At 53.0% G+C, this 21,604-nt stretch overlaps 2 protein-coding genes and 12 non-coding genes across 16 annotated transcripts in view; 13 read left to right on the forward strand and 1 right to left on the reverse strand.

Annotated features, from left to right (window-relative positions):
* Positions 1 to 1,424, reverse strand: part of LOC117679770 (uncharacterized) — a 20,882-nt gene extending 19,458 nt beyond the window's left edge. Inside the window, exon 1 of one of the 2 annotated variants that reach the window (XM_087872436.1) lies at positions 1,327 to 1,424. The gene's annotated coding sequence lies outside the window, so the exon portion shown is untranslated. Of the gene's footprint in view, positions 1 to 588; positions 726 to 1,326 lie in introns of those variants that run through there. The other variant, XM_060682881.2, reaches the window with a different exon arrangement.
* Positions 754 to 21,604, forward strand: part of VWA5B2 (von Willebrand factor A domain containing 5B2) — a 115,581-nt gene continuing 94,730 nt past the window's right edge. The window contains exons 1-2 of one of the 2 annotated variants that reach the window (XM_087872432.1): positions 754 to 1,095; positions 4,308 to 4,459. The gene's annotated coding sequence lies outside the window, so the exon portion shown is untranslated. The remainder of the gene's footprint in view (positions 1,096 to 4,307; positions 4,460 to 21,604) is intronic. The other variant, XM_060682877.2, reaches the window with a different exon arrangement.
* LOC117679787 (5S ribosomal RNA) lies at positions 7,028 to 7,146 on the forward strand. The gene has a single exon (XR_004595443.1). It is a non-coding gene; the product is annotated as a 5S ribosomal RNA (ribosomal RNA).
* LOC132709465 (5S ribosomal RNA) lies at positions 8,283 to 8,401 on the forward strand. Its single transcript, XR_009620506.2, has one exon. It is a non-coding gene; the product is annotated as a 5S ribosomal RNA (ribosomal RNA).
* Positions 9,538 to 9,656, forward strand: LOC132709469 (5S ribosomal RNA). The gene has a single exon (XR_009620510.2). It is a non-coding gene; the product is annotated as a 5S ribosomal RNA (ribosomal RNA).
* Positions 10,793 to 10,911, forward strand: LOC117659174 (5S ribosomal RNA). The gene has a single exon (XR_004589394.1). It is a non-coding gene; the product is annotated as a 5S ribosomal RNA (ribosomal RNA).
* On the forward strand, positions 12,048 to 12,166 carry LOC148113001 (5S ribosomal RNA). The gene has a single exon (XR_015728677.1). It is a non-coding gene; the product is annotated as a 5S ribosomal RNA (ribosomal RNA).
* LOC148113002 (5S ribosomal RNA) lies at positions 13,303 to 13,421 on the forward strand. The gene has a single exon (XR_015728678.1). It is a non-coding gene; the product is annotated as a 5S ribosomal RNA (ribosomal RNA).
* Positions 14,558 to 14,676, forward strand: LOC148113003 (5S ribosomal RNA). Its single transcript, XR_015728679.1, has one exon. It is a non-coding gene; the product is annotated as a 5S ribosomal RNA (ribosomal RNA).
* LOC148113004 (5S ribosomal RNA) lies at positions 15,813 to 15,931 on the forward strand. The gene has a single exon (XR_015728680.1). It is a non-coding gene; the product is annotated as a 5S ribosomal RNA (ribosomal RNA).
* On the forward strand, positions 17,068 to 17,186 carry LOC132709464 (5S ribosomal RNA). Its single transcript, XR_009620505.1, has one exon. It is a non-coding gene; the product is annotated as a 5S ribosomal RNA (ribosomal RNA).
* On the forward strand, positions 18,320 to 18,438 carry LOC148113005 (5S ribosomal RNA). The gene has a single exon (XR_015728681.1). It is a non-coding gene; the product is annotated as a 5S ribosomal RNA (ribosomal RNA).
* On the forward strand, positions 19,565 to 19,683 carry LOC148113006 (5S ribosomal RNA). The gene has a single exon (XR_015728682.1). It is a non-coding gene; the product is annotated as a 5S ribosomal RNA (ribosomal RNA).
* Positions 20,820 to 20,938, forward strand: LOC148113007 (5S ribosomal RNA). Its single transcript, XR_015728683.1, has one exon. It is a non-coding gene; the product is annotated as a 5S ribosomal RNA (ribosomal RNA).

Here is a 21,604-nt window from a genome sequence, read left to right on the forward strand (position 1 = left end):
TACATATACATACATACATACATACATACACACACACACAGTCAGCTTATTGCCCCCATAAACTGGGTCCTCATTTCACCTACCTTAGAAAGGATGGAAGGCTGAGTCAACCTTGAGCCTTGGCGAGATTCGAACCTGCAGTAATTGCAGGCAGCTGTTCTTAATAACAGGGTGCTTTAGACCACTGTACTACCAAGGCTCTTTTATAAGCCATTCCAGGCTTTCTTCTCTTTTTTTTTTCCTGAGCAACCCCCCACCACCACCACCACCTCAATTATATCCGCTAGCATTTTCTCACGCCCTTTTATCATCAAAAGGAAACTATAATAAATAAATAAAGAGAGAACCCGCAATTTTTCCTACGGAGCATTTGCTCCGAATTATCCCTAATCCATCCCAAAAGGCAAAGGGGTGGGGGGGTGGGGGGGTGAAATTTAAAAAAAAATACAGAAATAACGTTATAGAAGTTTCATTTTATTGGCTTCTTAAGCCTCGGGTGCAGATTCTCAATGCAAATTCTCAAAGCTGCAAAGACGCGCCAAAAAAAATAAAATAAAATAAGTGAAATTCGCTCCACGACAAACTTACCAGCCCGCTCAGAACCAGGGGGGAAGGGAAGAAATGCGGAGCTCGCGCACGCGCACGCGCAAAACGCGCCCTGGGGGAGGGGAAAAAAAAGGGAATCCCCGCGGGCCTCGCCCACAACGCCGAGCAGAGCTGCGCCTGCGCTGTTCGGAGCGGGGTGGGGGGAAAGTGCCTCGGCCCCGCCTCCGAAGGCAGGGTGGTGACCGTTTTTTTTTTACCCCCCCAGAGCGGGAAGAAAAAGAGGCCGGCTGAGGAGAATTTTTTTTCTTTTTTAAAAAAAACAACACACAAATGAAAATAATAATGATTCGACTGATAAAAGCGGTATTGAGGAAAGGGAGCCCGCAAGTAGAAAGTCCCCCCACCCACCCAAGTGAGTGAAATGGGACCTTCCAGAATGGTTAGCAACTACACAGCCTATGGTTCCCAGCCAGAGAGCGCCAGTGGAGGGTGGCTGTATTATTGGCCACGTGGTCTTAGGACGTCGTTGTTATTGTAGCTTTTTGTCAGGTATGACTGAGTGACCACTGACTGACTGACTGGCTGGGTTCAAGATAAGGAAAATAGGCTTTCAATGGGGGCCCAACGGTTTCTTCCCTTCAGGAATCTCAAAAGTGCTTTTTTCAAAAGGCAAATGGACTGTGTGTTTTTTTCCTAGAAGGATATTGGTGAACCAAAACAACCACTTCACAAGCACGTGGCACAACATAGGAGATCAGACCAGTGGTGGTTTCCACTTACCTTTGCTACCGGTTCGGAACTGAGCGCTTGTGCACAGTAGCTTCGCTCACACGTGCCACTTCTGCACATGTGCAAAACCTTCACATGCGCAGACCGTCTGTGATGACATCTGGGTGAGTGGGTGAAGCCTCCCGCTGCCACCACTATCGGTTCGCCCACCACTGGATCAGACCTATCAGGACAAGATTCAGCAGTCTATCTGCATTTGAAAGACAAAGGTCGTTCTTTTGAAGACAGCAAAGTCCACATTTTGGATAGAGAGGATCACTTGTTTGAAAGAGGAGCAAAAGAGACCATTTATTTATTTATTTATTTTATTGAAAAGTTTTATGAAAAGTACAAACATTTTCACCCCCCTTTCCCCCCTCAACCCCCCCTCCCCTTCCCACCCTCCCTCCCCCCACCCCCCTCCCTAGACTTCCCAGAACGAGCACAGGGTATAGCATTCACAAACCAAGAACTAAAATGTGCTAACAAATTATTACATTTCATGTTCTCCCTAGGTCCTTAACTCCTTATAACTCAGAAAAAACAAACATAAACTACTTAATATTATTTCATTCATAAGCTATATGAATCTTCTTATTCGGATACTTCTTCTGTATGTAATCAATCCATTTTGTCCATTCCAATATATATCTCTCATTTGAATGGTCTTTAAGGTATGAAATTTTTGCCATTTCTGCCAAATGCACAACTTTTAATGTCCATTCCTCAATAGTAGGTGGATCTTCCTTCTTCCAGTACTGTGCCACCAGTAACCTGACAGCCGTTATTAAGTTCAAAACCAGCTTAGTCTCTATTACAGTACAATCCGTAACTATTCCCAACAGAAAAAACTGTGGTGTAAATTTAATTTTTTTCTTCAAAATATTTTGAATAATCCACCATATTTTTATCCAAAAAGCCTTAATCTTTTTGCATGTCCACCATATATGGAAATATGTAGCATCTTCACACTCACATCGCCAATACTTGGGTTGTAAATTCGGATACATACAAGCCAGTTTTTTTGGGTCTAAATGCCATCTATAAAACATTTTGTAAAAATTCTCCCTTAAATTTTGTGCTTGTGTAAATCTTACATTTCTAACCCATATCTTTTCCCATGTTTCCATCATTATTGGTTCACCTACATTTTGTGACCATTTATGTTAACATTGAGCAGCCCTCTCTCACCCAACAGAGGGGGAGGGATAAGATACCACCTATCTCCAGTCTACAAATCATGCAGAAGTTCCAAGAAAATTCCACAACCAATTGCACTCTAATTCAGATGAGTCTGAAGGCAAAGATAAAGCACTTAGCACTAGCAATAGCACTTAGACTTGTATACTGCTTCACAGTGCTTTACAGCCCTCTCTATGCAGTTTATAGAGTCAGCATATTGCCCCCAACAATTTGGGTCCTCATTTTACCGACCTTGGAAGGATGGAAGTCTGAGTCAAACCTTGACCGATGAGAATTGAACTGCTGGCAGCTGGCAGTCAGAATTAGCCTGCAGTACTTCATTCTAACCACTGTGTCACCACAGCTCATAAAACCACAAGTGGCCTCAAAGGCTCTCAGGAAACGTGCTAATGAACCAGATCACTGCAAGAAAAATACAATCCTTTCATCCTACCCACACCCCCACCATCCAGTCAGAACCCTATCCTTCTTGTCCCCCCACCATCCAGTCTCAACTGTCACTACCTAGCTTTCCATCCCTCCACCCCACTGCCACCATTACAACTGATGAAACTTCTTGGATGAGAAACTTTTTTTCCTCCTCAAAACCCAGTCCAGTTTGCTTTTCTTTTATGTACACTTGAGAGCATATGCACCAAGACAAATTCCTTGTGTGTCCAATCACACTTGGCCAATAAAAAATTCTATTCTATTCTATTTTTGAAACAGCACTTTCAAGACAACTATGAATTGGATGACTGAGACTCTCCACAGACATTTCCCTTGTGGGATCCTGAACTGCTGCTGACATGTTTGGCAGTTGTGCAAAAAGCTTTTTGTAGGCCCTCTTAATAATTCCATATGCTATATTTTTCATTAAAAAAACAGGACCATGGTTGACTAGGAAATTTCAGATGGAGCAATATGTACGATTTCTCTGAATTGATAAATAGCGCTTGTTTTGGAACAAGTGTGTTTGGAATGGATAACTGATTTTTAAAATGTTATTTGCCCAACCCCTGGTGAAGGCACCTTTTTTTGTGTGTGTACAATGTGCACATTTGCTTGCAGTAGCCCTGATACAAATCCCAATAAGGGTTGTAATTCACTGTTTGAGTGTACATCTATCCAAATCTAGTTTTTCACAGTTGGCAATATATTCAAGAAAGACATAGACTCATAGAAAACAGGTTTCTGTGGTATGTTGGAATGATTTTGGGAGATAGGAGGAAGACCCCCGGATTAGACAGACAACTCAGACAAAAGGCAGTGAAGGATGCAGAAGGAATGGCTGATAAGTATGGAAAACATTTCAGAAGGGACCTTCTCAGGGAAGTGGAGTTGTAAAGGTGAAAGGGCAGAGATGCTCTATCAATCTTTCAAACTTGTTAATATAATTTTACAATAATGTTAGAGGTAGCATTTCTAGGTTTGCTTGTTCTTTGTACCACCTCACAGAGCTAACTATATAACCTACAATTTTGATGTTCCTCAGCTCACCTTTGGAGAACATTCACCTAAGATAAGAATCTCATCATGTTATGTTGTGAGTTGATTGAAGAGACAGAGAGCAGCAAATGTGACTTCAGCTCTTTATTATAACAATGTAACTTCAAGCAATCCCCGCCTGGTAGCCTGCCCTTTTATAGGAGCTGCCAGGCAGCTCGACCAATCAATTTAAATTATTCTTCCTGCCTGGCGGTGGACCTGAGTGAAGCCTTTTCAGCTTCACTCAGTGTTTACTGAGTATCTAACACACCAAAAGGTTTTATTTCCTCTTAAATGCAAAATTTAATGCAATTTTTTCACAGGGTGGGATCCTGGGACAAGCAGAATAAAGCAACCAGAAATGAATGGCATGGCAACTTTTGGACATGAAGGACCCATGTTATCCAGTATGCTGCCGCTTGATGGTGAAAGAAGGTCCTGTCCTTTATGCCTGGATCATTGCATAAGACCACAGGTACAACTCAAATGCAAAAGGGAACTCTAACCAATAGTGTTTTTTTTTTCTTATTCATCTAATTGATACAGTAGCCTATCACAGGAGGAAGTGACTCTCAAGAATGTGCAATAAAACAAACGAACACATAAAATCATTATTGTTGTTAGTTGCGAAGTCGTGTCCGACCCATCGCGACCCCATGGACAACGTTCCTCCAGGTTTTCCTGTCCTCTAGAGTCCATTTAAGCTCTGTAGTCTTAAATTATGACTACAGTGGAGCCCAAAATTTATCTTGCTAAACAAGACAGTTCCTAAGTGGGTTTTTCCTCATTTTATGACATTTTTTCCCACATTTCATAAGTGAGCCACTACAGTTCTTAAGATACTAACATGGTTGTTAAATGAATCTGGCTTGCTTTGCTTGTAAGAAGACCACAAAAGGTGATCATGTGAACCCAGGACACTGCAACTATCATAAATGTGAGTCAGTTGCAGGGCATCCATGGGGATGATAATCAATACTCGTAAACAATAAGTCAATTTTTTCATTACCTCTGTAAATTACAATGGTCTCCTAAATGAATGGTTGTAATTCAGGGGATATCAGAATAGATACGTACTATATATGTGAAATACAGAAACAGATAAAAGACTTTTTTAAAAAAATGTTAAAGATCCCAAAAGAAAAAAGGATGGAGTTTTTGGCAGAGAGTGAGAGGCACAGCCCCAGAATTGCGGTGAGTGCAGTTGAGACAGGCTGAATGGCTGCAGTAGCAGTAGACAAAGGAGGAAGGATGAGCCTGAGAGAATGCAAGGAAAATGAGTGGTGCTATAGGTTGCTTAAAGGCAGCAGCAAGCAGCCTGAGCACATCTTAAGCACAGGTGTCAAACTTCCAACATCACATTGCTGTCACATGACAATTTATGACATTTTTCCCATTCGTGGTGCTGTGGTGGGTGTGGCCTGTGAATGACGCATCCGGCCCACGGGCCATCAGTTTGACACTCCTGGTCTACAGCCATATGTGATGACTCCCCCAGACACCACTCCAAATGTCAACTCGGAGGAGGATAAACCACTTACAGAAACATTAGGAGGGGAATTGGTCAATGTCTCCAAGCAATAGGCTGATTTGGCTGAAGGCCCCCTGCAGCAGGACAGCCCTGAGACTTAAGGTGGGGAAAAAATGCAGCTGCAGTCAGTCAGCGATGAGAAAGAGGAACTACCTATTGCACCTGATCCAAGAACACATAGGGCAGAAAAAAGGCAGGAGCAGTGAAGGTCACCCAGATTATTTGCGAGGAAGCAGTCTCTCCGTTTTTGACGGGCTGCATCAGATGCTGGCTATTTAGCAAAGCACACAGATAGAGATGATGATGGAAATGTTGGAAGAAATCTCCTTCTAGGTTCTGCTCCAAGTGGGGAAAAAGACACTGGAGGCATGGAGACTGCTTGGAAAGATGGTTTAATGGTGGACAGGATCACATGGCTTGAGTTCCTGAACAATAAAGGGGCAGATACAGTGAGTCCCTGGGTTTTTATGCTCTCCCTGGCTCTGAACTTCCTGGGGCCCAGAAAGAGTATCCTGATTGGTTGTCAGATTCCCAATGGGTGGGGGTCTTAGCTAGCCTTGCTGGCTGATGGTCACATATCCTTCCCAGGTCACATGCTTCCCAGGTCACATGTGGTGAGTTTCTGCTGCTATTGTGTAGAGGGCTAATCCTGTCTTTGTTGGATCTTTGGCAATTCCTACTATGGCTCTGCCTGAAGGAGGCAGATCTTTGTTATGTAGAATAGACTGGCCCAAGCCTTAATGGCCCATTGACAAAGGGTGGGGGCAGGAAGATGGGAGCTGCTTCAATGCTTATCCCAGGAAATATAATATTCTGCCTTTTTCATATTTCCTAAAATATTTCACTCTTCCAGGAAAGGGGTGGGTGCTAACTTCCTACAGAAACAACCTGTTCATTTCATTCCTGCGTGTTCTTGTCTTAAACAATTGATTATTCAGCTGCTGTCTATCACATGACTTACTTTGACTTAACTTGCATTTCCTGTGGACTGCATTTCCTTGGAACTAACCATTGCTTTGGGAACTTGCTTTTCCTAGTGGACTGCACTTGCTAGCTACATTTGAATTGCCTGTGGAACTCTTTTGGATTCAGCTAGTGCTAACAGAGCAAATTGCTATGGAATACCAATAGACCCTTCAAAGCCTTAATAAAAACTCCTTACATCCATGGCATGTGTGTGTGTATGCATGAGTGGGACAGAATTGGCCTTTTGTCTCTGGCCAGAGTGTGGACGGCCTGCCCTGCAGGGCAGAGTGTGTGGCAGTGCATTTTGCCTGCAGGTTCCATCAGAATGGAGCCCAGGAGCGACCAGCGGACCGACTCGGGAGCCAACCATGAGGCGTCCAGGCTTGCTAGGTTGAGGGGAGAAGGATGGAGTGGTGGGAAGAGCCCGAGAGGCACATCCCCAGAGCCGGTGTGTGCGGTAGAGACAGGCTGGGTGGCAGGCAAAGGAGGGCTTGAAAAGGGGGCGCTGCGGGTTGCTTAAAGGCAGCGGCAAGCAGCTTGAGTGCCGTCTACGGCCATACTACCCTGAAAGCGCCCGATCCCGTCTGATCTCGGAAGCTAAGCAGGGTCAGGCCTGGTTAGTACTTGGATGGGAGACCGCCTGGGAATACCGGGTGCTGTAGGCTTTTGCCCCCTTTTGCTGCCACTTTAAGTCTTTTGGTGCCGCTTGCAGCCTGGCCAACGGAAGGCAACCCTGCTTGCCCCAGCCCCGGCCCCGCCTGGGTCCCCCCCTCCCCAAGATACTCGATAGCCGCCCAATCAATCAAAGCTCGAAAGCTAAGTTTTGTGACAGGCAGGTAGTCCTTGGCTTACCACCGCAATTCAGCCCTAAGTTTCCCTTTTCCAAGCAAGGCGGTTGTGAAGTGAATTGCATCTTTGCCACAGTGGTGACCAGAATCCCTGCCGTGGCCAAGTGAATCATCTGTCGTTAAGCGAGCCTGCTGGCCGCATTGGCTTTGCCTGTCGGACGCCCGCTGGGAAGATTACGAAGGAGCATCGCACGACCCTGGGACGGTGTAATTTTCATCAAGACGTGCCAGTCGCCCACCCCCGAATTTGGATCGCCCGGCCGTGGGGATGCTGCAACGGTCATAGGTGCGAACAACGGTCATGCGGCCCTTTTTACAGTGCCCATGGGCATTTCCAAGGTCGCTAGGTTAACGGTTTCAGCTCAAGGGCTATCTGTTTATATATGTGCGTGCACCTGTAGCTGCCTCTACCCGTGTCTATGTGTATGAATTCCGGAAAGCGAAAGAACGTTTTCGAAAACTAAAACCTATAGCCGACAAGAAGAACTGAGACGTCCTCTAAAAAGAGAGAAACCGCTTAAGTCGGGGTTTTAATTCCACCCTTCTTCTGCCGGCCTGCGCCAGTGACCAAGGTCTGGTTGGCAGCTGGCCTTTGCTCTCTGTTTGGCCAGAGTGTGGACGGCCTGCCCTGCAGGGCGGAGTGTGTGGCAGCTGCATTTTGCCTGCAGGTTCCATCGGAATGGAGCCCGGGAGCGACCAGCGGCCCGGCTCGGGAGCCGACCATGAGGCGTCCAGGCTTGCTAGGTTGAGGGGAGAAGGATGGAGTGGTGGGAAGAGCCCGAGAGGCACATCCCCAGAGCCGGTGTGTGCGGTAGAGACAGGCTGGGCGGCAGGCAAAGGAGGAGGGATGGGCCTGTGGGAATGCGATGAGACCCTGGCTCGGATTCCCTACGAGGGCTTGAACAGGGGGCGCTGCGGGTTGCTTAAAGGCAGCGGCAAGCAGCTTGAGTGCCGTCTACGGCCATACTACCCTGAAAGCGCCCGATCCCGTCTGATCTCGGAAGCTAAGCAGGGTCAGGCCTGGTTAGTACTTGGATGGGAGACCGCCTGGGAATACCGGGTGCTGTAGGCTTTTGCCCCCTTTTGCTGCCACTTTAAGTCTTTTGGTGCCGCTTGCAGCCTGGCCAACGGAAGGCAACCCTGCTTGCCCCAGCCCCGGCCCCGCCTGGGTCCCCCCCTCCCCAAGATACTCGATAGCCGCCCAATCAATCAAAGCTCGAAAGCTAAGTTTTGTGACAGGCAGGTAGTCCTTGGCTTACCACCGCAATTCAGCCCTAAGTTTCCCTTTTCCAAGCAAGGCGGTTGTGAAGTGAATTGCATCTTTGCCACAGTGGTGACCAGAATCCCTGCCGTGGCCAAGTGAATCATCTGTCGTTAAGCGAGCCTGCTGGCCGCATTGGCTTTGCCTGTCGGACGCCCACTGGGAAGATTACGAAGGAGCATCGCACGACCCTGGGACGGTGTAATTTTCATCAAGACGTGCCAGTCGCCCACCCCCGAATTTGGATCGCCTGGCCGTGGGGATGCTGCAACGGTCATAGGTGCGAACAACGGTCATGCGGCCCTTTTTACAGTGCCCATGGGCATTTCCAAGGTCGCTAGGTTAACGGTTTCAGCTCAAGGGCTATCTGTTTATATATGTGCGTGCACCTGTAGCTGCCTCTACCCGTGTCTATGTGTATGAATTCCGGAAAGCGAAAGAACGTTTTCGAAAACTAAAACCTATAGCCGACAAGAAGAACTGAGACGTCCTCTAAAAAGAGAGAAACCGCTTAAGTCGGGGTTTTAATTCCACCCTTCTTCTGCCGGCCTGCGCCAGTGACCAAGGTCTGGTTGGCAGCTGGCCTTTGCTCTCTGTTTGGCCAGAGTGTGGACGGCCTGCCCTGCAGGGCGGAGTGTGTGGCAGCTGCATTTTGCCTGCAGGTTCCATCGGAATGGAGCCCGGGAGCGACCAGCGGCCCGGCTCGGGAGCCGACCATGAGGCGTCCAGGCTTGCTAGGTTGAGGGGAGAAGGATGGAGTGGTGGGAAGAGCCCGAGAGGCACATCCCCAGAGCCGGTGTGTGCGGTAGAGACAGGCTGGGCGGCAGGCAAAGGAGGAGGGATGGGCCTGTGGGAATGCGATGAGACCCTGGCTCGGATTCCCTACGAGGGCTTGAACAGGGGGCGCTGCGGGTTGCTTAAAGGCAGCGGCAAGCAGCTTGAGTGCCGTCTACGGCCATACTACCCTGAAAGCGCCCGATCCCGTCTGATCTCGGAAGCTAAGCAGGGTCAGGCCTGGTTAGTACTTGGATGGGAGACCGCCTGGGAATACCGGGTGCTGTAGGCTTTTGCCCCCTTTTGCTGCCACTTTAAGTCTTTTGGTGCCGCTTGCAGCCTGGCCAACGGAAGGCAACCCTGCTTGCCCCAGCCCCGGCCCCGCCTGGGTCCCCCCCTCCCCAAGATACTCGATAGCCGCCCAATCAATCAAAGCTCGAAAGCTAAGTTTTGTGACAGGCAGGTAGTCCTTGGCTTACCACCGCAATTCAGCCCTAAGTTTCCCTTTTCCAAGCAAGGCGGTTGTGAAGTGAATTGCATCTTTGCCACAGTGGTGACCAGAATCCCTGCCGTGGCCAAGTGAATCATCTGTCGTTAAGCGAGCCTGCTGGCCGCATTGGCTTTGCCTGTCGGACGCCCGCTGGGAAGATTACGAAGGAGCATCGCACGACCCTGGGACGGTGTAATTTTCATCAAGACGTGCCAGTCGCCCACCCCCGAATTTGGATCGCCTGGCCGTGGGGATGCTGCAACGGTCATAGGTGCGAACAACGGTCATGCGGCCCTTTTTACAGTGCCCATGGGCATTTCCAAGGTCGCTAGGTTAACGGTTTCAGCTCAAGGGCTATCTGTTTATATATGTGCGTGCACCTGTAGCTGCCTCTACCCGTGTCTATGTGTATGAATTCCGGAAAGCGAAAGAACGTTTTCGAAAGCTAAAACCTATAGCCGACAAGAAGAACTGAGACGTCCTCTAAAAAGAGAGAAACCGCTTAAGTCGGGGTTTTAATTCCACCCTTCTTCTGCCGGCCTGCGCCAGTGACCAAGGTCTGGTTGGCAGCTGGCCTTTGCTCTCTGTTTGGCCAGAGTGTGGACGGCCTGCCCTGCAGGGCGGAGTGTGTGGCAGCTGCATTTTGCCTGCAGGTTCCATCGGAATGGAGCCCGGGAGCGACCAGCGGCCCGGCTCGGGAGCCGACCATGAGGCGTCCAGGCTTGCTAGGTTGAGGGGAGAAGGATGGAGTGGTGGGAAGAGCCCGAGAGGCACATCCCCAGAGCCGGTGTGTGCGGTAGAGACAGGCTGGGCGGCAGGCAAAGGAGGAGGGATGGGCCTGTGGGAATGCGATGAGACCCTGGCTCGGATTCCCTACGAGGGCTTGAACAGGGGGCGCTGCGGGTTGCTTAAAGGCAGCGGCAAGCAGCTTGAGTGCCGTCTACGGCCATACTACCCTGAAAGCGCCCGATCCCGTCTGATCTCGGAAGCTAAGCAGGGTCAGGCCTGGTTAGTACTTGGATGGGAGACCGCCTGGGAATACCGGGTGCTGTAGGCTTTTGCCCCCTTTTGCTGCCACTTTAAGTCTTTTGGTGCCGCTTGCAGCCTGGCCAACGGAAGGCAACCCTGCTTGCCCCAGCCCCGGCCCCGCCTGGGTCCCCCCTTCCCCAAGATACTCGATATCCGCCCAATCAATCAAAGCTCGAAAGCTAAGTTTTGTGACAGGCAGGTAGTCCTTGGCTTACCACCGCAATTCAGCCCTAAGTTTCCCTTTTCCAAGCAAGGCGGTTGTGAAGTGAATTGCATCTTTGCCACAGTGGTGACCAGAATCCCTGCCGTGGCCAAGTGAATCATCTGTCGTTAAGCGAGCCTGCTGGCCGCATTGGCTTTGCCTGTCGGACGCCCGCTGGGAAGATTACGAAGGAGCATCGCACGACCCTGGGACGGTGTAATTTTCATCAAGACGTGCCAGTCGCCCACCCCCGAATTTGGATCGCCTGGCCGTGGGGATGCTGCAACGGTCATAGGTGCGAACAACGGTCATGCGGTCCTTTTTACAGTGCCCATGGGCATTTCCAAGGTCGCTAGGTTAACGGTTTCAGCTCAAGGGCTATCTGTTTATATATGTGCGTGCACCTGTAGCTGCCTCTACCCGTGTCTATGTGTATGAATTCCGGAAAGCGAAAGAACGTTTTCGAAAACTAAAACCTATAGCCGACAAGAAGAACTGAGACGTCCTCTAAAAAGAGAGAAACCGCTTAAGTCGGGGTTTTAATTCCACCCTTCTTCTGCCGGCCTGCGCCAGTGACCAAGGTCTGGTTGGCAGCTGGCCTTTGCTCTCTGTTTGGCCAGAGTGTGGACGGCCTGCCCTGCAGGGCGGAGTGTGTGGCAGCTGCATTTTGCCTGCAGGTTCCATCGGAATGGAGCCCGGGAGCGACCAGCGGCCCGGCTCGGGAGCCGACCATGAGGCGTCCAGGCTTGCTAGGTTGAGGGGAGAAGGATGGAGTGGTGGGAAGAGCCCGAGAGGCACATCCCCAGAGCCGGTGTGTGCGGTAGATACAGGCTGGGCGGCAGGCAAAGGAGGAGGGATGGGCCTGTGGGAATGCGATGAGACCCTGGCTCGGATTCCCTACGAGGGCTTGAACAGGGGGCGCTGCGGGTTGCTTAAAGGCAGCGGCAAGCAGCTTGAGTGCCGTCTACGGCCATACTACCCTGAAAGCGCCCGATCCCGTCTGATCTCGGAAGCTAAGCAGGGTCAGGCCTGGTTAGTACTTGGATGGGAGACCGCCTGGGAATACCGGGTGCTGTAGGCTTTTGCCCCCTTTTGCTGCCACTTTAAGTCTTTTGGTGCCGCTTGCAGCCTGGCCAATGGAAGGCAACCCTGCTTGCCCCAGCCCCGGCCCCGCCTGGGTCCCCCCCTCCCCAAGATACTCGATAGCCGCCCAATCAATCAAAGCTCGAAAGCTAAGTTTTGTGACAGGCAGGTAGTCCTTGGCTTACCACCGCAATTCAGCCCTAAGTTTCCCTTTTCCAAGCAAGGCGGTTGTGAAGTGAATTGCATCTTTGCCACAGTGGTGACCAGAATCCCTGCCGTGGCCAAGTGAATCATCTGTCGTTAAGCGAGCCTGCTGGCCGCATTGGCTTTGCCTGTCGGACGCCCGCTGGGAAGATTACGAAGGAGCATCGCACGACCCTGGGACGGTGTAATTTTCATCAAGACGTGCCAGTCGCCCACCCCCGAATTTGGATCGCCTGGCCGTGGGGATGCTGCAACGGTCATAGGTGCGAACAACGGTCATGCGGCCCTTTTTACAGTGCCCATGGGCATTTCCAAGGTCGCTAGGTTAACGGTTTCAGCTCAAGGGCTATCTGTTTATATATGTGCGTGCACCTGTAGCTGCCTCTACCCGTGTCTATGTGTATGAATTCCGGAAAGCGAAAGAACGTTTTCGAAAACTAAAACCTATAGCCGACAAGAAGAACTGAGACGTCCTCTAAAAAGAGAGAAACCGCTTAAGTCGGGGTTTTAATTCCACCCTTCTTCTGCCAGCCTGCGCCAGTGACCAAGGTCTGGTTGGCAGCTGGCCTTTGCTCTCTGTTTGGCCAGAGTGTGGACGGCCTGCCCTGCAGGGCGGAGTGTGTGGCAGCTGCATTTTGCCTGCAGGTTCCATCGGAATGGAGCCCGGGAGCGACCAGCGGCCCGGCTCGGGAGCCGACCATGAGGCGTCCAGGCTTGCTAGGTTGAGGGGAGAAGGATGGAGTGGTGGGAAGAGCCCGAGAGGCACATCCCCAGAGCCGGTGTGTGCGGTAGAGACAGGCTGGGCGGCAGGCAAAGGAGGAGGGATGGGCCTGTGGGAATGCGATGAGACCCTGGCTCGGATTCCCTACGAGGGCTTGAACAGGGGGCGCTGCGGGTTGCTTAAAGGCAGCGGCAAGCAGCTTGAGTGCCGTCTACGGCCATACTACCCTGAAAGCGCCCGATCCCGTCTGATCTCGGAAGCTAAGCAGGGTCAGGCCTGGTTAGTACTTGGATGGGAGACCGCCTGGGAATACCGGGTGCTGTAGGCTTTTGCCCCCTTTTGCTGCCACTTTAAGTCTTTTGGTGCCGCTTGCAGCCTGGCCAACGGAAGGCAACCCTGCTTGCCCCAGCCCCGGCCCCGCCTGGGTCCCCCCCTCCCCAAGATACTCGATAGCCGCCCAATCAATCAAAGCTCGAAAGCTAAGTTTTGTGACAGGCAGGTAGTCCTTGGCTTACCACCGCAATTCAGCCCTAAGTTTCCCTTTTCCAAGCAAGGCGGTTGTGAAGTGAATTGCATCTTTGCCACAGTGGTGACCAGAATCCCTGCCGTGGCCAAGTGAATCATCTGTCGTTAAGCGAGCCTGCTGGCCGCATTGGCTTTGCCTGTCGGACGCCCGCTGGGAAGATTACGAAGGAGCATCGCACGACCCTGGGACGGTGTAATTTTCATCAAGACGTGCCAGTCGCCCACCCCCGAATTTGGATCGCCTGGCCGTGGGGATGCTGCAACGGTCATAGGTGCGAACAACGGTCATGCGGCCCTTTTTACAGTGCCCATGGGCATTTCCAAGGTCGCTAGGTTAACGGTTTCAGCTCAAGGGCTATCTGTTTATATATGTGCGTGCACCTGTAGCTGCCTCTACCCGTGTCTATGTGTATGAATTCCGGAAAGCGAAAGAACGTTTTCGAAAACTAAAACCTATAGCCGACAAGAAGAACTGAGACGTCCTCTAAAAAGAGAGAAACCGCTTAAGTCGGGGTTTTAATTCCACCCTTCTTCTGCCGGCCTGCGCCAGTGACCAAGGTCTGGTTGGCAGCTGGCCTTTGCTCTCTGTTTGGCCAGAGTGTGGACGGCCTGCCCTGCAGGGCGGAGTGTGTGGCAGCTGCATTTTGCCTGCAGGTTCCATCGGAATGGAGCCCGGGAGCGACCAGCGGCCCGGCTCGGGAGCCGACCATGAGGCGTCCAGGCTTGCTAGGTTGAGGGGAGAAGGATGGAGTGGTGGGAAGAGCCCGAGAGGCACATCCCCAGAGCCGGTGTGTGCGGTAGAGACAGGCTGGGCGGCAGGCAAAGGAGGAGGGATGGGCCTGTGGGAATGCGATGAGACCCTGGCTCGGATTCCCTACGAGGGCTTGAACAGGGGGCGCTGCGGGTTGCTTAAAGGCAGCGGCAAGCAGCTTGAGTGCCGTCTACGGCCATACTACCCTGAAAGCGCCCGATCCCGTCTGATCTCGGAAGCTAAGCAGGGTCAGGCCTGGTTAGTACTTGGATGGGAGACCGCCTGGGAATACCGGGTGCTGTAGGCTTTTGCCCCCTTTTGCTGCCACTTTAAGTCTTTTGGTGCCGCTTGCAGCCTGGCCAACGGAAGGCAACCCTGCTTGCCCCAGCCCCGGCCCCGCCTGGGTCCCCCCCTCCCCAAGATACTCGATAGCCGCCCAATCAATCAAAGCTCGAAAGCTAAGTTTTGTGACAGGCAGGTAGTCCTTGGCTTACCACCGCAATTCAGCCCTAAGTTTCCCTTTTCCAAGCAAGGCGGTTGTGAAGTGAATTGCATCTTTGCCACAGTGGTGACCAGAATCCCTGCCGTGGCCAAGTGAATCATCTGTCGTTAAGCGAGCCTGCTGGCCGCATTGGCTTTGCCTGTCGGACGCCCGCTGGGAAGATTACGAAGGAGCATCGCACGACCCTGGGACGGTGTAATTTTCATCAAGACGTGCCAGTCGCCCACCCCCGAATTTGGATCGCCTGGCCGTGGGGATGCTGCAACGGTCATAGGTGCGAACAACGGTCATGCGGCCCTTTTTACAGTGCCCATGGGCATTTCCAAGGTCGCTAGGTTAACGGTTTCAGCTCAAGGGCTATCTGTTTATATATGTGCGTGCACCTGTAGCTGCCTCTACCCGTGTCTATGTGTATGAATTCCGGAAAGCGAAAGAACGTTTTCGAAAACTAAAACCTATAGCCGACAAGAAGAACTGAGACGTCCTCTAAAAAGAGAGAAACCGCTTAAGTCGGGGTTTTAATTCCACCCTTCTTCTGCCGGCCTGCGCCAGTGACCAAGGTCTGGTTGGCAGCTGGCCTTTGCTCTCTGTTTGGCCAGAGTGTGGACGGCCTGCCCTGCAGGGCGGAGTGTGTGGCAGCTGCATTTTGCCTGCAGGTTCCATCGGAATGGAGCCCGGGAGCGACCAGCGGCCCGGCTCGGGAGCCGACCATGAGGCGTCCAGGCTTGCTAGGTTGAGGGGAGAAGGATGGAGTGGTGGGAAGAGCCCGAGAGGCACATCCCCAGAGCCGGTGTGTGCGGTAGAGACAGGCTGGGCGGCAGGCAAAGGAGGAGGGATGGGCCTGTGGGAATGCGATGAGACCCTGGCTCGGATTCCCTACGAGGGCTTGAACAGGGGGCGCTGCGGGTTGCTTAAAGGCAGCGGCAAGCAGCTTGAGTGCCGTCTACGGCCATACTACCCTGAAAGCGCCCGATCCCGTCTGATCTCGGAAGCTAAGCAGGGTCAGGCCTGGTTAGTACTTGGATGGGAGACCGCCTGGGAATACCGGGTGCTGTAGGCTTTTGCCCCCTTTTGCTGCCACTTTAAGTCTTTTGGTGCCGCTTGCAGCCTGGCCAACGGAAGGCAACCCTGCTTGCCCCAGCCCCGGCCCCGCCTGGGTCCCCCCCTCCCCAAGATACTCGATAGCCGCCCAATCAATCAAAGCTCGAAAGCTAAGTTTTGTGACAGGCAGGTAGTCCTTGGCTTACCACCGCAATTCAGCCCTAAGTTTCCCTTTTCCAAGCAAGGCGGTTGTGAAGTGAATTGCATCTTTGCCACAGTGGTGACCAGAATCCCTGCCGTGGCCAAGTGAATCATCTGTCGTTAAGCGAGCCTGCTGGCCGCATTGGCTTTGCCTGTCGGACGCCCGCTGGGAAGATTACGAAGGAGCATCGCACGACCCTGGGACGGTGTAATTTTCATCAAGACGTGCCAGTCGCCCACCCCCGAATTTGGATCGCCTGGCCGTGGGGATGCTGCAACGGTCATAGGTGCGAACAACGGTCATGCGGCCCTTTTTACAGTGCCCATGGGCATTTCCAAGGTCGCTAGGTTAACGGTTTCAGCTCAAGGGCTATCTGTTTATATATGTGCGTGCACCTGTAGCTGCCTCTACCCGTGTCTATGTGTATGAATTCCGGAAAGCGAAAGAACGTTTTCGAAAACTAAAACCTATAGCCGACAAGAAGAACTGAGACGTCCTCTAAAAAGAGAGAAACCGCTTAAGTCGGGGTTTTAATTCCACCCTTCTTCTGCCGGCCTGCGCCAGTGACCAAGGTCTGGTTGGCAGCTGGCCTTTGCTCTCTGTTTGGCCAGAGTGTGGACGGCCTGCCCTGCAGGGCGGAGTGTGTGGCAGCTGCATTTTGCCTGCAGGTTCCATCGGAATGGAGCCCGGGAGCGACCAGCGGCCCGGCTCGGGAGCCGACCATGAGGCGTCCAGGCTTGCTAGGTTGAGGGGAGAAGGATGGAGTGGTGGGAAGAGCCCGAGAGGCACATCCCCAGAGCCGGTGTGTGCGGTAGAGACAGGCTGGGCGGCAGGCAAAGGAGGAGGGATGGGCCTGTGGGAATGCGATGAGACCCTGGCTCGGATTCCCTACGAGGGCTTGAACAGGGGGCGCTGCGGGTTGCTTAAAGGCAGCGGCAAGCAGCTTGAGTGCCGTCTACGGCCATACTACCCTGAAAGCGCCCGATCCCGTCTGATCTCGGAAGCTAAGCAGGGTCAGGCCTGGTTAGTACTTGGATGGGAGACCGCCTGGGAATACCGGGTGCTGTAGGCTTTTGCCCCCTTTTGCTGCCACTTTAAGTCTTTTGGTGCCGCTTGCAGCCTGGCCAACGGAAGGCAACCCTGCTTGCCCCAGCCCCGGCCCCGCCTGGGTCCCCCCCTCCCCAAGATACTCGATAGCCGCCCAATCAATCAAAGCTCGAAAGCTAAGTTTTGTGACAGGCAGGTAGTCCTTGGCTTACCACCGCAATTCAGCCCTAAGTTTCCCTTTTCCAAGCAAGGCGGTTGTGAAGTGAATTGCATCTTTGCCACAGTGGTGACCAGAATCCCTGCCGTGGCCAAGTGAATCATCTGTCGTTAAGCGAGCCTGCTGGCCGCATTGGCTTTGCCTGTCGGACGCCCGCTGGGAAGATTACGAAGGAGCATCGCACGACCCTGGGACGGTGTAATTTTCATCAAGACGTGCCAGTCGCCCACCCCCGAATTTGGATCGCCCGGCCGTGGGGATGCTGCAACGGTCATAGGTGCGAACAACGGTCATGCGGCCCTTTTTACAGTGCCCATGGGCATTTCCAAGGTCGCTAGGTTAACGGTTTCAGCTCAAGGGCTATCTGTTTATATATGTGCGTGCACCTGTAGCTGCCTCTACCCGTGTCTATGTGTATGAATTCCGGAAAGCGAAAGAACGTTTTCGAAAACTAAAACCTATAGCCGACAAGAACTGAGACGTCCTCTAAAAAGAGAGAAACCGCTTAAGTCGGGGTTTTAATTCCACCCTTCTTCTGCCGGCCTGCGCCAGTGACCAAGGTCTGGTTGGCAGCTGGCCTTTGCTCTCTGTTTGGCCAGAGTGTGGACGGCCTGCCCTGCAGGGCGGAGTGTGTGGCAGCTGCATTTTGCCTGCAGGTTCCATCGGAATGGAGCCCGGGAGCGACCAGCGGCCCGGCTCGGGAGCCGACCATGAGGCGTCCAGGCTTGCTAGGTTGAGGGGAGAAGGATGGAGTGGTGGGAAGAGCCCGAGAGGCACATCCCCAGAGCCGGTGTGTGCGGTAGAGACAGGCTGGGCGGCAGGCAAAGGAGGAGGGATGGGCCTGTGGGAATGCGATGAGACCCTGGCTCGGATTCCCTACGAGGGCTTGAACAGGGGGCGCTGCGGGTTGCTTAAAGGCAGCGGCAAGCAGCTTGAGTGCCGTCTACGGCCATACTACCCTGAAAGCGCCCGATCCCGTCTGATCTCGGAAGCTAAGCAGGGTCAGGCCTGGTTAGTACTTGGATGGGAGACCGCCTGGGAATACCGGGTGCTGTAGGCTTTTGCTGCCACTTTAAGTCTTTTGGTGCCGCTTGCAGCCTGGCCAACGGAAGGCAACCCTGCTTGCCCCAGCCCCGGCCCCGCCTGGGTCCCCCCCTCCCCAAGATACTCGATAGCCGCCCAATCAATCAAAGCTCGAAAGCTAAGTTTTGTGACAGGCAGGTAGTCCTTGGCTTACCACCGCAATTCAGCCCTAAGTTTCCCTTTTCCAAGCAAGGCGGTTGTGAAGTGAATTGCATCTTTGCCACAGTGGTGACCAGAATCCCTGCCGTGGCCAAGTGAATCATCTGTCGTTAAGCGAGCCTGCTGGCCGCATTGGCTTTGCCTGTCGGACGCCCGCTGGGAAGATTACGAAGGAGCATCGCACGACCCTGGGACGGTGTAATTTTCATCAAGACGTGCCAGTCGCCCACCCCCGAATTTGGATCGCCCGGCCGTGGGGATGCTGCAACGGTCATAGGTGCGAACAACGGTCATGCGGCCCTTTTTACAGTGCCCATGGGCATTTCCAAGGTCGCTAGGTTAACGGTTTCAGCTCAAGGGCTATCTGTTTATATATGTGCGTGCACCTGTAGCTGCCTCTACCCGTGTCTATGTGTATGAATTCCGGAAAGCGAAAGAACGTTTTCGAAAACTAAAACCTATAGCCGACAAGAAGAACTGAGACGTCCTCTAAAAAGAGAGAAACCGCTTAAGTCGGGGTTTTAATTCCACCCTTCTTCTGCCAGCCTGCGCCAGTGACCAAGGTCTGGTTGGCAGCTGGCCTTTGCTCTCTGTTTGGCCAGAGTGTGGACGGCCTGCCCTGCAGGGCGGAGTGTGTGGCAGCTGCATTTTGCCTGCAGGTTCCATCGGAATGGAGCCCGGGAGCGACCAGCGGCCCGGCTCGGGAGCCGACCATGAGGCGTCCAGGCTTGCTAGGTTGAGGGGAGAAGGATGGAGTGGTGGGAAGAGCCCGAGAGGCACATCCCCAGAGCCGGTGTGTGCGGTAGAGACAGGCTGGGCAGCAGGCAAAGGAGGAGGGATGGGCCTGTGGGAATGCGATGAGACCCTGGCTCGGATTCCCTACGAGGGCTTGAACAGGGGGCGCTGCGGGTTGCTTAAAGGCAGCGGCAAGCAGCTTGAGTGCCGTCTACGGCCATACTACCCTGAAAGCGCCCGATCCCGTCTGATCTCGGAAGCTAAGCAGGGTCAGGCCTGGTTAGTACTTGGATGGGAGACCGCCTGGGAATACCGGGTGCTGTAGGCTTTTGCCCCCTTTTGCTGCCACTTTAAGTCTTTTGGTGCCGCTTGCAGCCTGGCCAACGGAAGGCAACCCTGCTTGCCCCAGCCCCGGCCCCGCCTGGGTCCCCCCCTCCCCAAGATACTCGATAGCCGCCCAATCAATCAAAGCTCGAAAGCTAAGTTTTGTGACAGGCAGGTAGTCCTTGGCTTACCACCGCAATTCAGCCCTAAGTTTCCCTTTTCCAAGCAAGGCGGTTGTGAAGTGAATTGCATCTTTGCCACAGTGGTGACCAGAATCCCTGCCGTGGCCAAGTGAATCATCTGTCGTTAAGCGAGCCTGCTGGCCGCATTGGCTTTGCCTGTCGGACGCCCGCTGGGAAGATTACGAAGGAGCATCGCACGACCCTGGGACGGTGTAATTTTCATCAAGACGTGCCAGTCGCCCACCCCCGAATTTGGATCGCCTGGCCGTGGGGATGCTGCAACGGTCATAGGTGCGAACAACGGTCATGCGGCCCTTTTTACAGTGCCCATGGGCATTTCCAAGGTCGCTAGGTTAACGGTTTCAGCTCAAGGGCTATCTGTTTATATATGTGCGTGCACCTGTAGCTGCCTCTACCCGTGTCTATGTGTATGAATTCCGGAAAGCGAAAGAACGTTTTCGAAAACTAAAACCTATAGCCGACAAGAAGAACTGAGACGTCCTCTAAAAAGAGAGAAACCGCTTAAGTCGGGGTTTTAATTCCACCCTTCTTCTGCCGGCCTGCGCCAGTGACCAAGGTCTGGTTGGCAGCTGGCCTTTGCTCTCTGTTTGGCCAGAGTGTGGACGGCCTGCCCTGCAGGGCGGAGTGTGTGGCAGCTGCATTTTGCCTGCAGGTTCCATCGGAATGGAGCCCGGGAGCGACCAGCGGCCCGGCTCGGGAGCCGACCATGAGGCGTCCAGGCTTGCTAGGTTGAGGGGAGAAGGATGGAGTGGTGGGAAGAGCCCGAGAGGCACATCCCCAGAGCCGGTGTGTGCGGTAGAGACAGGCTGGGCGGCAGGCAAAGGAGGAGGGATGGGCCTGTGGGAATGCGATGAGACCCTGGCTCGGATTCCCTACGAGGGCTTGAACAGGGGGCGCTGCGGGTTGCTTAAAGGCAGCGGCAAGCAGCTTGAGTGCCGTCTACGGCCATACTACCCTGAAAGCGCCCGATCCCGTCTGATCTCGGAAGCTAAGCAGGGTCAGGCCTGGTTAGTACTTGGATGGGAGACCGCCTGGGAATACCGGGTGCTGTAGGCTTTTGCCCCCTTTTGCTGCCACTTTAAGTCTTTTGGTGCCGCTTGCAGCCTGGCCAACGGAAGGCAACCCTGCTTGCCCCAGCCCCGGCCCCGCCTGGGTCCCCCCCTCCCCAAGATACTCGATAGCCGCCCAATCAATCAAAGCTCGAAAGCTAAGTTTTGTGACAGGCAGGTAGTCCTTGGCTTACCACCGCAATTCAGCCCTAAGTTTCCCTTTTCCAAGCAAGGCGGTTGTGAAGTGAATTGCATCTTTGCCACAGTGGTGACCAGAATCCCTGCCGTGGCCAAGTGAATCATCTGTCGTTAAGCGAGCCTGCTGGCCGCATTGGCTTTGCCTGTCGGACGCCCGCTGGGAAGATTACGAAGGAGCATCGCACGACCCTGGGACGGTGTAATTTTCATCAAGACGTGCCAGTCGCCCACCCCCGAATTTGGATCGCCCGGCCGTGGGGATGCTGCAACGGTCATAGGTGCGAACAACGGTCATGCGGCCCTTTTTACAGTGCCCATGGGCATTTCCAAGGTCGCTAGGTTAACGGTTTCAGCTCAAGGGCTATCTGTTTATATATGTGCGTGCACCTGTAGCTGCCTCTACCCGTGTCTATGTGTATGAATTCCGGAAAGCGAAAGAACGTTTTCGAAAACTAAAACCTATAGCCGACAAGAA

This window comes from Pantherophis guttatus, chromosome 6, assembly GCF_059756535.1.
Source record: "Pantherophis guttatus breed Tessera chromosome 6, ASM5975653v1, whole genome shotgun sequence".
Classification (NCBI taxonomy): domain Eukaryota; kingdom Metazoa; phylum Chordata; class Lepidosauria; order Squamata; family Colubridae; genus Pantherophis; species Pantherophis guttatus.